Source organism: Herpailurus yagouaroundi, unplaced genomic scaffold, assembly GCF_014898765.1.
Source record: "Herpailurus yagouaroundi ecotype Mexico unplaced genomic scaffold, PumYag 159, whole genome shotgun sequence".
NCBI lineage: Eukaryota > Metazoa > Chordata > Mammalia > Carnivora > Felidae > Herpailurus > Herpailurus yagouaroundi.
The window spans coordinates 65944828-65958896 of NW_024412400.1; the positions used below are offsets into that span (position 1 = coordinate 65944828).

The following is a 14069-nucleotide window of genomic DNA, read 5'->3' on the forward strand; positions in this document are numbered from 1 at the left end:
AAAAAAAAAAAAAACAAATGGGAAGGTCTGAAGTTACATGGGTTTTTATTGTCTTTCAAAGAAAGTACAGCAGCATTACCATTCTGTTGTCTTCTTGTGATGGATTGCAAAAAGAATCAGAAAAGGCACAACATGAATCTGCTCTCAGGACAATGATTGTAATCAAAATAGGAAATGGTACAAATGTAAGCCATTCTCCTTGCAGTTTAAAGATTATAAATCCCTTATTCATCTGTTATGATCCAGGGCCTACTTGTGATTTTTATAGTTCTTTACACGCTCAGAATTTTAAAACTGTAATGCAAAGGGGCTACAGCTGTTCTCCTTCCGATTTGGGTGTTTAATCCCCACTTGGAGCGTCCCACCCTGGTCTCCCCTCCCTCTGCCCATCTGCAGACTGAGCCTGAGGCCACCGCCTGGCACAGGAGAAATCCAGCTCACCATGGTCTCTTTGCCCCCAGGAGGTTAAAACACAGCACGTCCTCTTCCAAGAAGCTCTGGGAAAATGTAGGAGCCCTTGCCAAAGATTTTGCTCTTTTTTTTTTTTTTTTTTTTTGAGAACTGAAACTTCTTATGATCATTATACAATTTAAAAGGGAAGTGACATATACAGTAGATTTGGACCCAGAAGACCTGGAGCTTTGCCTTCCACATGCCTCTTTCTAGGAATATGACCTTCTTTCTCTGAGCCTTTGCTTTCACCTCCACAACATCAAAGCAACTAATGTGTGAAGTTGCTTTGGAACTAGGGCCAGCTTTTCACATGTTAAAATGGTGTTCTGAGACCAACTCTGGTGTGTGCCGGTGTGTGTATTTGTGGGATTCCCCACAACAAACAGACACTGGCTGAATGTCCTGTAATTTAACTCAATTCTGACACTACCCAGAGATAATGTCAGATTCTATGGATTAGGGTTCAGTCCTACAAGACTGCCCTCCCTGTACCTCTCAGAGGCCAGCCACAAAGCTCAGGCTTCTTACCTGCACTTCTAACCAACTGACTATAAATCATTGGTTCCCAAGATTTCCTCTCAGCTTTGATTGATTTGCTAGAGTCCAGAACACAGAACTCAGAGAAATATTTTACTTACTAAAATACTGGTTCATTTAAGAAAGACCAGTCAGGTGGAAGAGATACATAGGGCAAAGTATGGTAAAAGGGTATGAAGCTTCCATGCCTTCTATCGGCACACTGCTTTCCCCAAATCTCCATATGTTTATCAACCTGGAAGCTCTCTGAGTCCCCTCCTTTTGGATTTTTAGGAGGCTTTATTACATAGGCATGGTTGATTAAATCAACGGCCATTGGCAATTACATTTCTAGCCCTTTTCTCCTCCCCATAGGTCAGGGGGTGGGACTGTAAGTTCCAACCCTCAGATCACTTGGTTGGCTCCATTCACCATGAACCTCATCCTTAGAAGCTTTGCAAAAGTCACCTCATTAACATAACAAGTGACACCTTCATGTCTCTTCACACTTAGGAAGTTCCAAGGGTTTGGGGAGCTGTGAGCTATGAACTGTGGAAGAAGGCTAAATAGATAAGGAAAATATATGTTTGACCAAATGTATATTTCTTATAAATTGCAATATTGCAAATGTAAAATATTGTATATGATATCTAGCAGTGGGATAAAAAAGCTAAACAGGAGATAATAGTCCTAGTGATTTGTGGCCTTCTAGATTTCTTAAGTACATTGAATGTTTTGAGCTAGATCTTTCCTGTTTATAAAAGACTGTTAACAGTGAATGAAATCCCGTGAGAGATCCAGTTCTTCTAGCATACTGGAGAGACACTGGTGTAAGAAAACTTGTTTCCTGCACTGTATCTAAGGGACAATGGAGGTGATGCACTCTACTCAGCTGATACCCTGGAAGACTCTTGTTTGTTGGGTCTTTTGTCCTCACCTACACTTTTTATCTTTTATTTTTTTCAAATTAAAATTCCTCGGAGAAGAGAGGCCTGGCATGCCTGCAGCCTCCCCAGTTTCCTGAACCCGCTTCCACCTCCCTCAGGCATGGTACAGGGCAGTGCCTCACTATTGTAGCAGCACAGCACAGCACACGAAACTTCATGCTTGGCACCAAAGCTGATGGTGAGAATATTCTAAAAGGCCTGCAGTCCATCTTCCGGGAGCAAGGGATGATGGGGTCGGGGCACACCTGGCAAGACCACAGTTATTCGGCGACCTACATAAACAAAAATGGTAGCCTTGCCAATCTGAGAATTTACTCACACGATCGGTGTTGTTGGACCTTCAGAGTTATGATGGGGATTCACAAGACCAAGAAGTTCACAGTCTTTTGGACAAAGTAGAAGAAAGAATAAAAGAACTGAGTCAGGGCTGTACTGAGCAGGTGAAGCGATTACCTCCCATAGTTCGAGGAGGGACCATTGACAGATACTGGCCTATAGCTGATGGTTGCCTGGTTGGGGATGAATAGATGAAGTGGTGTATGATGAAGATTCACCTTAAATGAACATTGAAATTCTACGCTTGAAGCAGTTTGGAGATTTTAATCCAGTGGAGAGTGATTTGGGCATACCCAGGCCATCATGGACAGTGGAAAAGGAGACAACAGTGGCAAAGACATACTGATTCAAGGGGGCAGAGATGGGGGCATATTATGTGAAATATTTAAACTGAAACCAAATATGGTCACTATGGTAGAGATTGACCAAATGGTGATTGATGGATATAAGAAATACATGTGGGGGTGCCTGGGTGGCTCAGTTGGTTAAGCATCCGACTTTGGCTCAGGTCATGATCTCCCAGTTTGTGGGTTCGAGCCCCGTGTCAGGCTCTGTGCTGGCAGCTCAGAGCCTGGAGCCTGCTTCAGATTCTGGCTCTCCCTCTCTCTCTGCCCCTTCCCAGCCTTCACTTTGTCTCTCTCTCTCAAAATGAATGTACATTAAAAAAAATTAAAAAAAAAAAAGAAATACATGTGAAAAACATGTGGTGAAAAAAGGAAAAGAAAAAGAAAAACATGTGGTCATGCCTTAAATAATCAGAAAGGAGACTGCTCTCAGATTCTAATAGAAGACTGTATTCCAGTACTGAAGAGGTGCCCCAAAGAAGGGAGAGAGACTGATTATGTGATTAATGATTTGACAGCCATTCCAGTCTCCACAACTCCAGAAGAAGATTGCACATGGGAGCTTTTCAAACTGATTCTTGGCCTCTCAAAAGAAGTACTGAAACAGGAGGGAAATAGTTTACATAGAGTGATTGTGTCAGTTTGACGGAAGGCCTGCACTCTATGAAGAACAGTTTGGGTCCCTGTATTCTCCTGTGGACTTCTCAAAGGAGATCGTCTGTGTTCCTTCACACTTGGAACTGTGGGTATTTTACACCATTTGGAAGAAAACTGAACCTTGAAGACTAGTGTCCGCTAATCACATGCACTGCAAATAGCTTTCCCGATCTTCAGAGACAGTACATGACATCGACATGTGTCAGGCAAATGATTGTGAACTCCTTCAAGTTTTCTTTTTTATTGTTATTTTTAATGTTAAAAAAAGCAAATAGAAAATGTATATTTTGATGAGCTAGGGTATAATTTTTTTGTGAAAGTCAGCTGAAGTTTGATTAGACGGCATAGTGAGGCTGCTTCTTGCATTGAACACCTAGAATGTGATTTTTGTTACTTCTTTTTGTGCGGACTCCTTATTTTTGTTTTGGTAGACTTCAAATTTGGTTGTTTGGAGGAATGAACATCATTATTTTGTTCTGGAGGGTAGTTCTTGGTGGTGTTTCTTTCCCCCAAATTGGACTTGGATATTACAATTTGATGCCTATAAGAAAGAGTTAAGAAAAAATGAATAGCAATGCTTCGATTAAAATTATAAATGAGAAAAATTAAAATTCTTCAGAGATGAGCAAGATAAATATTCACATCCCCCAAATATTTGCAAGTACAATGTACGAGTGTTTATGCTTATTGTCTCAACACGTCTCAATTTGAAATGCTTTCTATTCAACACCAATAGTCGTATTTTGAAAATGACATCACAGCTTGACTATTGATACAAACTTACCAAATGTGCCCTTTTCCTGTTCCTCATGGAGCCCATTTTTCTCTGGAGTGACCATCCTTTCAACTTTATTGCATTTTTGCCTACTGTGAGTCTTTCCGATGGCAGATCCCTTGTTGGCAAGTAATTCATGTTTTCCACTGCTCTGTAGTATCACAATCCCTGTCTTCCAGTCATGTGTGGCTTCTTTCCCTGCAGTGTGCCTTTCTGCATAACCCATGTGGTTTCACTACCCGGGCAGAATTTCTTACTTCCCATGGTCACTGCTGAGCAAGAGCCCAATATTCTTAACAATGGCATCTTTGAGTTGGAGGTCCTGACACTTCCACATTTGGGGAGCACATTTATTTTGTGACTATTTTGGTTTTTTGCATTTTCTAATTTCAGTCATTTTTGGTTTCTTTCATTTCTAATTTCTATGGAGGGAAAAGTAGTTTTAAGCCTGCCTTTTACCAGGTGGTCTTGTGATTTTAAAGAATCTTCACCCATTAAAATTCTATTTTTATGTAATACCATTTTAATAGAAATGCTCATTTTATGGAGGGAAAATGACTGATAAAAATTTGAATGCTTCTTAGGAGCCTCTTATACCCTTTTTATTGCATTTTGATGTGGCTTAATTCATTAATAAAGGGGGATGAGTTGGAGCTGTGGCATGTTTTATCTCCTATCATTATTCAACAAAAGAGAATATTTTTTCAATAAAAATTTTAGAGCAAATTTCCAATTTTCTGAAAAATACATTTTCAAAAAACAGGATGACCTTGGACTCAATTCAAAAGTGGAATTTTACAGCCACTCTTTCAATTCATTTACTCCCATAACAGTGGCAGGGAGGTAAGATCTATTATTATTATTTCTACTCTGCAGATGGGGTGAGTGACATTCACAGAAACAACGTGTGTTGTCCTTGATCACAGAACGGCAACCTCGTCTCTAGGAACCAGGCTAAAAACCAATTGTGTTAAATTCTAAACTCAATTTCTAAGCAGCCCCGCCCCCCCCCCCCCCACTTCTCTTTCCTTCTCTTTTCTGGTCCCTGGTTTTCCTCTTTTCTAGAAATATTTTTGGAGGAATTCACTCCATCCTGGACACTTTAAAGGACTACCAACTGGCTGCCCTGATTTTATAAGATGGTATCTTGCCCACACCCACCCTTAAATTAGGAATAAAAAGGGATGTTCTTTCTCTAAGAGTTACATAATGGAGAAAAAGAATGTGCACACAATTCATTCTAATATGATGTGACATGACCAGAGTTGTGCGGGGAGTCTGACGAAAGCGCTCTGTAAATGCTGAGAAAAGCATGATTGGCGTCTGTCTGGGGTTGAAGGAGGAAGTGAATGGATGAGTAAGAGACATTTGGGGCTGAGGTTTGAAGGCAGAGTACAGAGAAGGGAGGAGTACAGGGAAGAGGGGGAGCAAGTTAAGGAAGGCAGAGATGGCCAGGGTGTGGCGCCTCCCCCCCCATGTCCGCATGTCCACGTGTGGGGTGCTCCTGGGCAGGGATACTTGAGACAAAGGGCAGGCAATTGGGTAGGACAAGTCGTGTGGTGGCAGTGCCTTCCACGTGGCCTGGCCTCTCCTGTAGGAATGGGGAGCTGCTGATGGTGTGGAAAGCAGTGCAGACACTGTGGGATCCTGAGAGGTTGCTCTGGTCACAACATGCAAGAGGGATTGGCATGAGGACAAACTGGAGAGTGGGGCCTATCGGGAATAATAACCAAAAGAGGATAAAAAGGCTGAACTAAGATAGTGACTATGGGAGCCAAGGGAGTGGGATGGACATGTTTGAGATTTTGAAATAAAATGAAAAAGAAAAAAAAAAAAATCCCAAACACCTAGTTGTAAAGTATAAAGTGGGAGGCATGTTTCTACTTCACAAAAATCTAGAATTCTGGTAAAACACAAACATAGTTAGCTTAAAATTGTGGTTATTTGGACCATAGCTCATTAAATTCCTCAAATAGTTGGTTTTCCTGTGCTAAACATTTACAGGAAAAGCAAACGACAAGAAATCAAATGGAAAACAATTTTATTTTCAAGCAGGGAATTCTTTTTGTGGTGGGATCATTTAATATCAGTTCAATTTCTTACATCTTCTGTGCCGTGTTCCTGCTCCTTCTCATCCCAAGTTCACACACACACGTGCTGCAGTGGCCCTCCTTCCTTCCTGCCAACGTGGAGGTGCACAGTCACCCTCAGCTACAGCACTGCCATAGGGGTCTCAGGACAAGACTGGTCAGCTCCTCCGTCTAGAGCATTAACTCCTTTAGGGCAGGGACTGTTTTCCACTTTCCTAGCTCTCAGAGGGAGGGCACTAAGATTTAAAGTCTTTACTGTGTCACACACTGTCTAGGCAATTAAAATACATGATGGACTTAAGGCTTTCAATACCCATTTGAAGACTATTATCATTGTTTCACAGATTAGGAGACTGAGACCTGGATCACATAATGAGAAAGCCAATGCTTTTTATATTATTTCACATTACTGTCCTAATGTCTATTCTATGTTCTGGCATAGAGTTGGATACTCTCAGTAGATGTTTAATTAGCATTTAAACAAAGGTGGATTTTCTCATCAATAGGTAGCCCTCTGTCATACTTGCTAGTGGATAGGGATTCCCCTGTCCCTGGAGTACATAAATCGTATTGTGTTTCAGCTTTATTCTGGGTTAAATGCAGCATTATGTATTAGTACAGAAATTTTGCTTTAATGCCACTTACGTTTTTATGGGATAATGTGACTCAGGGGACCAACACTGGTTACAAATGTAACCAGTATGTCCTTGACTTCTTCTGTGTTAATTACACATGTGTCATATTTGCAGTAAGATCACAAATCTCAGTGTTCTTTGAGTATCTACCTTCCTGTGAGGAGGAAGTTCAGTCTTTTCCTATATCTTTTTCTCCAAGTATTCCCAGCATCCCCTGTTGTGCAAGATGGGTCCCTTTCTGGTCACCATTTGTCATGAGCCATGGAAAATTGTATGGGTTAGGAAGGCTTCATTAGGGAAATTTTAAGCAAGGTTGAGCAAGATGTGGTGTTCATGACATCCACAGAAAGATGAACTGTGTGCAGAGCACTGTGTTGGGCACACTGAGGGTGAACAGTCTAGGAGCAAGACCTGCTTCTTTCTCACTCTTTCATTGTATAGGGTACATGTCGGGGAGGAAAACATTCCTCTTCTTCCCTTCCAGGTTCTTTGGCTAGTCTAATCATTAAATTAACATAAGATTAACAGGAGCAAAACAAATTTAATCTTATACCTACAAAAACCCTACAAAAAGAAGTTACCAAAACAGACAGCTTTTATATCTTTTAGACAAAGAAACAATAAATCTGTGAAGAACTGACAAAACAAAGGGGATCTGGGGTCCATGGCTAACTTTATAGCCAGGGTAGGCAGGCCAAATTCCTGTTCAGCCTTCTTGCTGGGAAGAGGGGAGAGCTCTTAGTTCCAGCTGACTCATTGTCCAGGTCAGTGTTTGTCAATAGAAATACAATGTAAACCATATATGTAAGTTTGGGTGTTTTACTAGCTACAGTAAAAAAAAAAAAAAAAAAAAAAAAATAGGGAAAAAATGTGAAATGCATTTTAATAATACATTTTCTTTAAATCGCTATATCCAAAATGCCATTACATGCAATCAATATAAAAGTTGTTGTTGAGATATTTTACATTTTTTAAAAATAATAAGTCTTTGAAGTCAGGTGTGTCTTTTAGACTTATAGAATCTCTCCATTTGGACACTAAATTTCCTTTGGAAATACTTGATCTGTATTTAGATTTCATAAAATATACAGTTAAGAGGAGATTTTCACACCCACATTTTTCTGCATATATACTTTGAAGTTTTCTAATACCGAATTAAGTACCAATTTTTAACTTAAATTTAAAACCTTTTAAAAATTAAAGTTTAAATTAAAATTAGTTTTTGGCTGTACTAGGTACATTTTAGGGGCTACATAACTAGTCCTACATAACTATGATAGTCCTACATAACTAGTGGCTACTGTATTGGACACAGAGCAAGCTCCTGGGGTCATTTTTGGGCAATCCCAGGTATGTATAATGTTAATGTTACCTGGAACCCAGCAAGTCTTAAAGTAATATAATAATAAAACACAAAAAAGCTATATATCAAGTCCCAAGTCTAGGTTTGAACTCCAGTTTTGCAACTTTCTATCTGTGAGGAAGTTACTTTACCTTTTGGGCCTCAAATTACTTGTCTGTGGAAGGAGAAAATAATATTTCCAGCCTCAGCTTTGTAGTGAGGGCTAAATAGGACAATGCCTAGCTTATAGTGAGTTATCAAGAGACACAAGGTCATATTGTTTCAGAGTTTAAAAATCCTTTCATATTTCATTATTTCATGTGCCCCGTACTGAAATCTCATTATGAAAGGAAAGAATTATTATCTCCCTTTATAAAAGATCTAGAACTTGAACACAGGTCTTCAAAATCTAAGCCCATTTTGTTTTCCATATTATGATTATCATCACCATCAGCTAGCTTGATTAGAGTGGCTCTATGAGAGGTACTGTTCTTAGGGCCATACTTTTAATAGCCGCACTAACACCAAATTTCCCTGTCTGGTTTTACAACACAGGTATTCATATCTATAAACTTACTGTACAAGGCTTAGAGAAAAGCTGGATTTGTTATTCGTATCCGGGATCCCTTCTTCCCATTTCTTACTAAATATTTGCCTTTCTACTTCCCTAAACACTTACTTAAAAAGAAAGTTAAAGTCTTGATTATTAATGAATGTTTGTTCTGCACATTGCCTCGGATCGATAGAAGATCACAGCAAAAGAACGTAAGCAATAGTTAATGTTCAAGTTCCCATTAAAGAATATGTGTGAAGAGTGATTTTGAGCGCTAATTATCTCACGTGGTCTGAGTGTTTCTGGTTTCTTTTCCTCAAGGCACAGGCAGAATATGTTTACATTTGTAAATTTTGGGATGCTCTTTGGGTCTGTTTTCTGATTTTCCCTTCTTTTGATGACTTGTCAAAAATAGGAGTCTGCCCCCAGGTGTCATTCCATTCCATTCCATCCCATCTTGACAATATGCTGCTTGTCAAGGCTGCACAGTAGTCCTTTGTATCCATGTCCTGGAGCCCAGGGCACTGCTGAGTGGATCAGGCAACTTGTGAAATATCTGATTGAACTTGGACTCCAACACACCATCTCAATGTATCCAGCCACTGTAAATTAAAAGCTTTGCTCTGCCGGTGGTCTCTTCAACTTTCAATACATTCTGATTTAAGGGACTTTGGTCTCTGATCATCTCATACTTTAGGAGATGTAAAGTGCAGGGAAAGAATGAGACAGAACAATAAGAGAAGACAGTTATGAGGAACACAAACAAAGGAAATAGGGACAGCCCACATATGATATCATGTCGTTATTTACAAAGGCAGATAAAACATCATAATTGGTGCTGTGTAATACTTGAGTGATCTTCTGGACTGTGTGCTTCAGGGCTGTGTGGTAGAGGTAGTCATGAAAATTTTATGTCACAAAGAATTCTGCAAATAAAATGCTTCTACAAGCCTCTGTCTATGCAACAACAAGTATCTATGATGTAAGTATCAGAATATATAATTTTTTCCTTGCAAAGAGGCAAAGAAAAACTGATAGGAATTGGTCTTTCTCTGTAGAGAAATATTAAATAATGAGTTGTTAAAGGATTTTTTCTTATTTTCAAGAAACATATACTTATTGTATAATGTTAAGGAAAAGATAATAAAGTCACCCATAACTACTTCCACTAAAGATAACCATTCTTAATATCTTATTGTATTTCCTTCCAGTCTTTTATATGCATATATCTTATAACCTAGTTATAATTATGCTGTATATAGTTTTATATCTTACTTTTTTCTTTTAACATTATAAAATTTTTATGTTATTAGGCTAGGCATTGGCTAGACCATCATAAATCACTTAGTCTATTACCTATATTGGAAATTTTTCATTGACTTCATTTTATTTTTCTACTTAAAATAGCCCTGTGATGAATCCCTTTAAATTTTTATCTTTTTAAAAAAAAAATTTCTCTTTAAACATGCATTTTATTATTCCTTCAGTATAGTTTCCTAAAAGTGGAATTATTGGGACAAAGGTTATAAATATCTTTAGAGCTCATGGTACATGTTGACAAATTGCTTTCTAGACAGGTTTTTAATTTATCCAATGTTCTGTTCCATCGGAAGCATATAGTAGCGCTCAGTGCCAGTTATTTTTAAACAAACATACTAGCATGTAGATACCAAGATACAGGTGGTTCTCTTCAGAGGAGTCACCTTGGGAAGCTATACTTATTTAAATGTAGTTGACTTGGTACGTGCCGTTACTTTAGAGATGCCCATGATTTAGATACCCATTTGGGGTCTGAGTAATTTTTGGTTGTTTTCAAAAATTGCGTGATCTGTTCTCAGAGAATAAAGACTTGCTACCCTCGAAGATATACAGAAGTTTGAATTACGAGCAAATAGCCTTTGCTAGGTTGCTTTGCCTTGTTCAAGGACCCTGCTCCTGCTGAATGCTGCTGTGACCATCAAAGCAATGCCATAGAAAAGCTAGAAGAGAGGAGGAGGAGAGGGACAATGTGGCGTGTACAGTCCATAGCTCTTCCCCCGCAGTGTCTAAGTAACGGTGGTCACTTGGCTCCATTTAATGCAGAGAACAAATTTAGACCTGAAAGTGGGAGATTAGCATAGTATATTCACAGAAAGGTGATTTTATTAAAGGAAACAATTTGATTTTTCCAAGGAATGTGTTTTAATGTATTTTACTTGATGAGAGAGAGTGAAATAGAGAGAGAGAGAGTTACAAGAGATGGAGAGAAAGCAAATGAGTCAAAATATTAATAATTGGGGAAATCCATGTGAAAAGTATATGAGTTATATTTTCAATTGTTGCTACTTTTCCATAGGTTTGAAAAGTTTTAAACTGAAAAGATGAGGAGAACTAACATCTGAAGAGGAGGAAAAATTAATTTTCATTTACCTTTTTGTGTTCTTGGCTGAGACACCCTGTATAACAGGAAAGATTAACGGGAGAAAAACAAATTTAATTATGTATGTATGTATGAATATCTTTGAGGAGCCCCTCAAAGATATAGGACACAAAGAAGTGACCAGAGTGGGCAGCTTTTATATCATTTAGACAAACAATGTTTGTGTAGGATTGGCAAGGCAGAGGGGTTTACGCTTGGGGTAGCAAATGGTAAAAAATTAACTAGGCTTATGTATACAGACTTCTTGGTCCTAGATTCCCTATCTTTGGTGATAAAGATGTCTTCTATCCTCCTGGTACAAGGAGAGTAACTTTCACATGGGAGATTTATTTCCTGCTTTCAGGGGGACAGAGGAAAGTCAGAATGTCCTTCTTGCACTGGCTGTTTCTTAAGTATCTTTATTCAAAATAATCAATATGCCAGTGTAGCATATTTTAGGGTGACATTCTGAACCCCTTCACATAACCCTTGAACAATACCACAATTCCCTGAAGAATGATCCAGGAATGAGTGAGAATCATCAAGGGTCTGGCATCAAGGCAGATGTGGATCGGAACATACATGATTTTCACGTGATCATGGGTGGTTTCCTTTGGAATTCTTCCTCTGAGTGGGGAACTTCTATACTTGAACTATTTCTTACTGAAGACTACCCAGTGACAACCCCCAAAATACATTTTATGGACAGAATTTGTTACCCTAATGTAGATAAGTTGGGAGGAATCTGTTCAGATATTTTGGAAGACAAGTTGCCCCTAGCATCAGAGATCAGCAGAGCTCTGTTCCCCATCGAGATGCTTCAGCAAATGATGCAGGGGCATGGGAAGTAGTGGAAGACAAAGGAAGCTGAGATTATTGAGGCATGTAGGGCGTGGACTAGCTATACAATGAATAATATTTAATTTGGTCTGATCATCAAGTGTATATCTCTTCTCCTGTTTGGCTAATATGTCTTTTTTTGTTTTTATTGTTTCACTTAATGTCTTTGGAATGGAATGTTACAGAATAAAATCCAAGATCTCTTCAAGAAAATGACAGGGAAATAGCATATATCCTATTATCACTGAACTTTTAATTTCTGGGACTTTTGGTTCATGAACCTCTGCAAAGATGATATTAGGAGATATTAATTTGAACCAAAACTTAAGAGTGGCTACATCATCAGTCCCTGTGTCACATTAACTTTGAGCTGACAAGAAAATATTTTCCAACACGGTAAAGGAGTAATTCTTGGACTTTAATGTGCATAAATCACCCAGGGATCTTCTTAAAAACACAGATTCTGATTCAGTTGACCTGGAGAGGAACTTAAAATTGTGCATTTCTCTGGGGTACCTGGGTGGCTCAGTCAGCTAAGAGTCTGACTCTTGATTATAGCTCAGGTCATTAGCTCATCTCACAGTTTTTTAAATTTTTTTTTTCAACGTTTATTTATTTTTGGGACAGAGAGAGACAGAGCATGAACGGGGGAGGGGCAGAGAGAGAGGGAGACACAGAATCGGAAACAGGCTCCAGGCTCTGAGCCATCAGCCCAGAGCCCGACGCGGGGCTCGAACTCACGGACCGTGAGATCGTGACCTGGCTGAAGTCGGACGCTTAACCGACTGCGCCACCCAAGCGCCCCTATCTCACAGTGTTTTAGATGTAGCCCTGTGTTGGGCTGTGCACTGACAGTGAAGAGCCTGCTTGGGATTCTCTCTCTTCTTCTCTCTCTGCCATACCCCCGCTGATGCTCTTTCTCAAAATAAATAAATACACTTTAAAAAATTCTGCATTTCTCACGAACTCCCAGGTGATGCTGATACTGCTGGGCACGGACCACATTTCAAATAGCAAGTAGAGGACAGAACAAGTCTTTGGAGTCAAAAAAGGTGGGGCACCTGGGTGGTTCAGTCAGTTGAGCGTGTGACTTCGGCTCAGGTCATGATCTCACAGTTCGTGGGTTCGAGCCCCGCATCAGGCTCTGTGCTGACCACTTGCTCAGAGCCTGGAGCCTGCTTCAGATTCTGTGTCCCTTTCTCTCTCTGCCCCTCCCCCGCTCACACTTGGTCTCACTCTGTTTCTCAAAAATAAATAACTGTAAAAAAAATTTAAAAAAAAGCCATTAATCTCTTTGGGTCTTGGTTTCCTCAAGTGTAAGATAGAGAAAATGCATACATGAAATTCTTGTGAAGTTGAAATAAAATAAGCATTTTGAAAGTACTTTGTAGAATGTGCTTTCTCTAATATTAATTTTTTTTTTTACTAATGCCATATTGCTTTATAAATCCTTCCTCTGCAGAAAACTTAAAAACAAAGAAGGGATGGGAAGCCAGGTGAGGTAAATTATGCTGCATTGTTGCTATTCAAGGCTTTGACACTAATGTGGAAACCATGAACAACATTCATTCCTATGGGCAATGTTGTTGAACCTATTAAGAATTCTAAAGAATTGATACCTTGATACCTTATTGAAAAGCTATTAATATTGATTAATAATTTTTTTTTCTGAAAAGAAGTTTCTTTTGGAAGTTTTGGATTTCCATTATATATCATCCTTCCTAAGACTGACTAGATGTCTCTTCTTTCCCATAACCAAGCACCAGCCAAAATAGCCAATGGATATTTAGTATTGGATTGGGGAAAATGGTCAAACAGTGAAGCCATAATCTTGTAATTGAAATTGTATTATTTTCAAATATAATCTTCAGGCACTGTGGAATGAGAGAACTCTAATTTTCAAAAAACAGAGAAAAAGCAATTGATTAGCTATTGAATGCCAATACGCTTTTTGGAAGACAGTTGAGTAAACAAACAGGCAGTACTAAGATTCTATCTCAATGAAAAACAAGCAAACAAACAAACTGTTTCAGGACATAGAAATCCTTTTGGAAAATACAATTTTAACACTAAAGTTAAAATTCAAAGCTAAGAAGCTTCGTTTCCCAGAGATATTGTGCGGATTTCTTTCTTTCTTTCTTTCTTTCTTTCTTTCTTTCTTTCTTTCTTTCTTTCTTTCTTTC

The 14069-nt window shown here is 39.0% G+C and overlaps 1 pseudogene; it reads left to right on the top strand.

Annotated features, from left to right (window-relative positions):
* The window catches only part of LOC121034220 (spermine synthase-like), a 22006-nt pseudogene extending 18628 nt beyond the window's left edge, over positions 1–3378 (top strand).
* The last annotated feature ends 10691 nt before the right edge of the window (positions 3379–14069 follow it).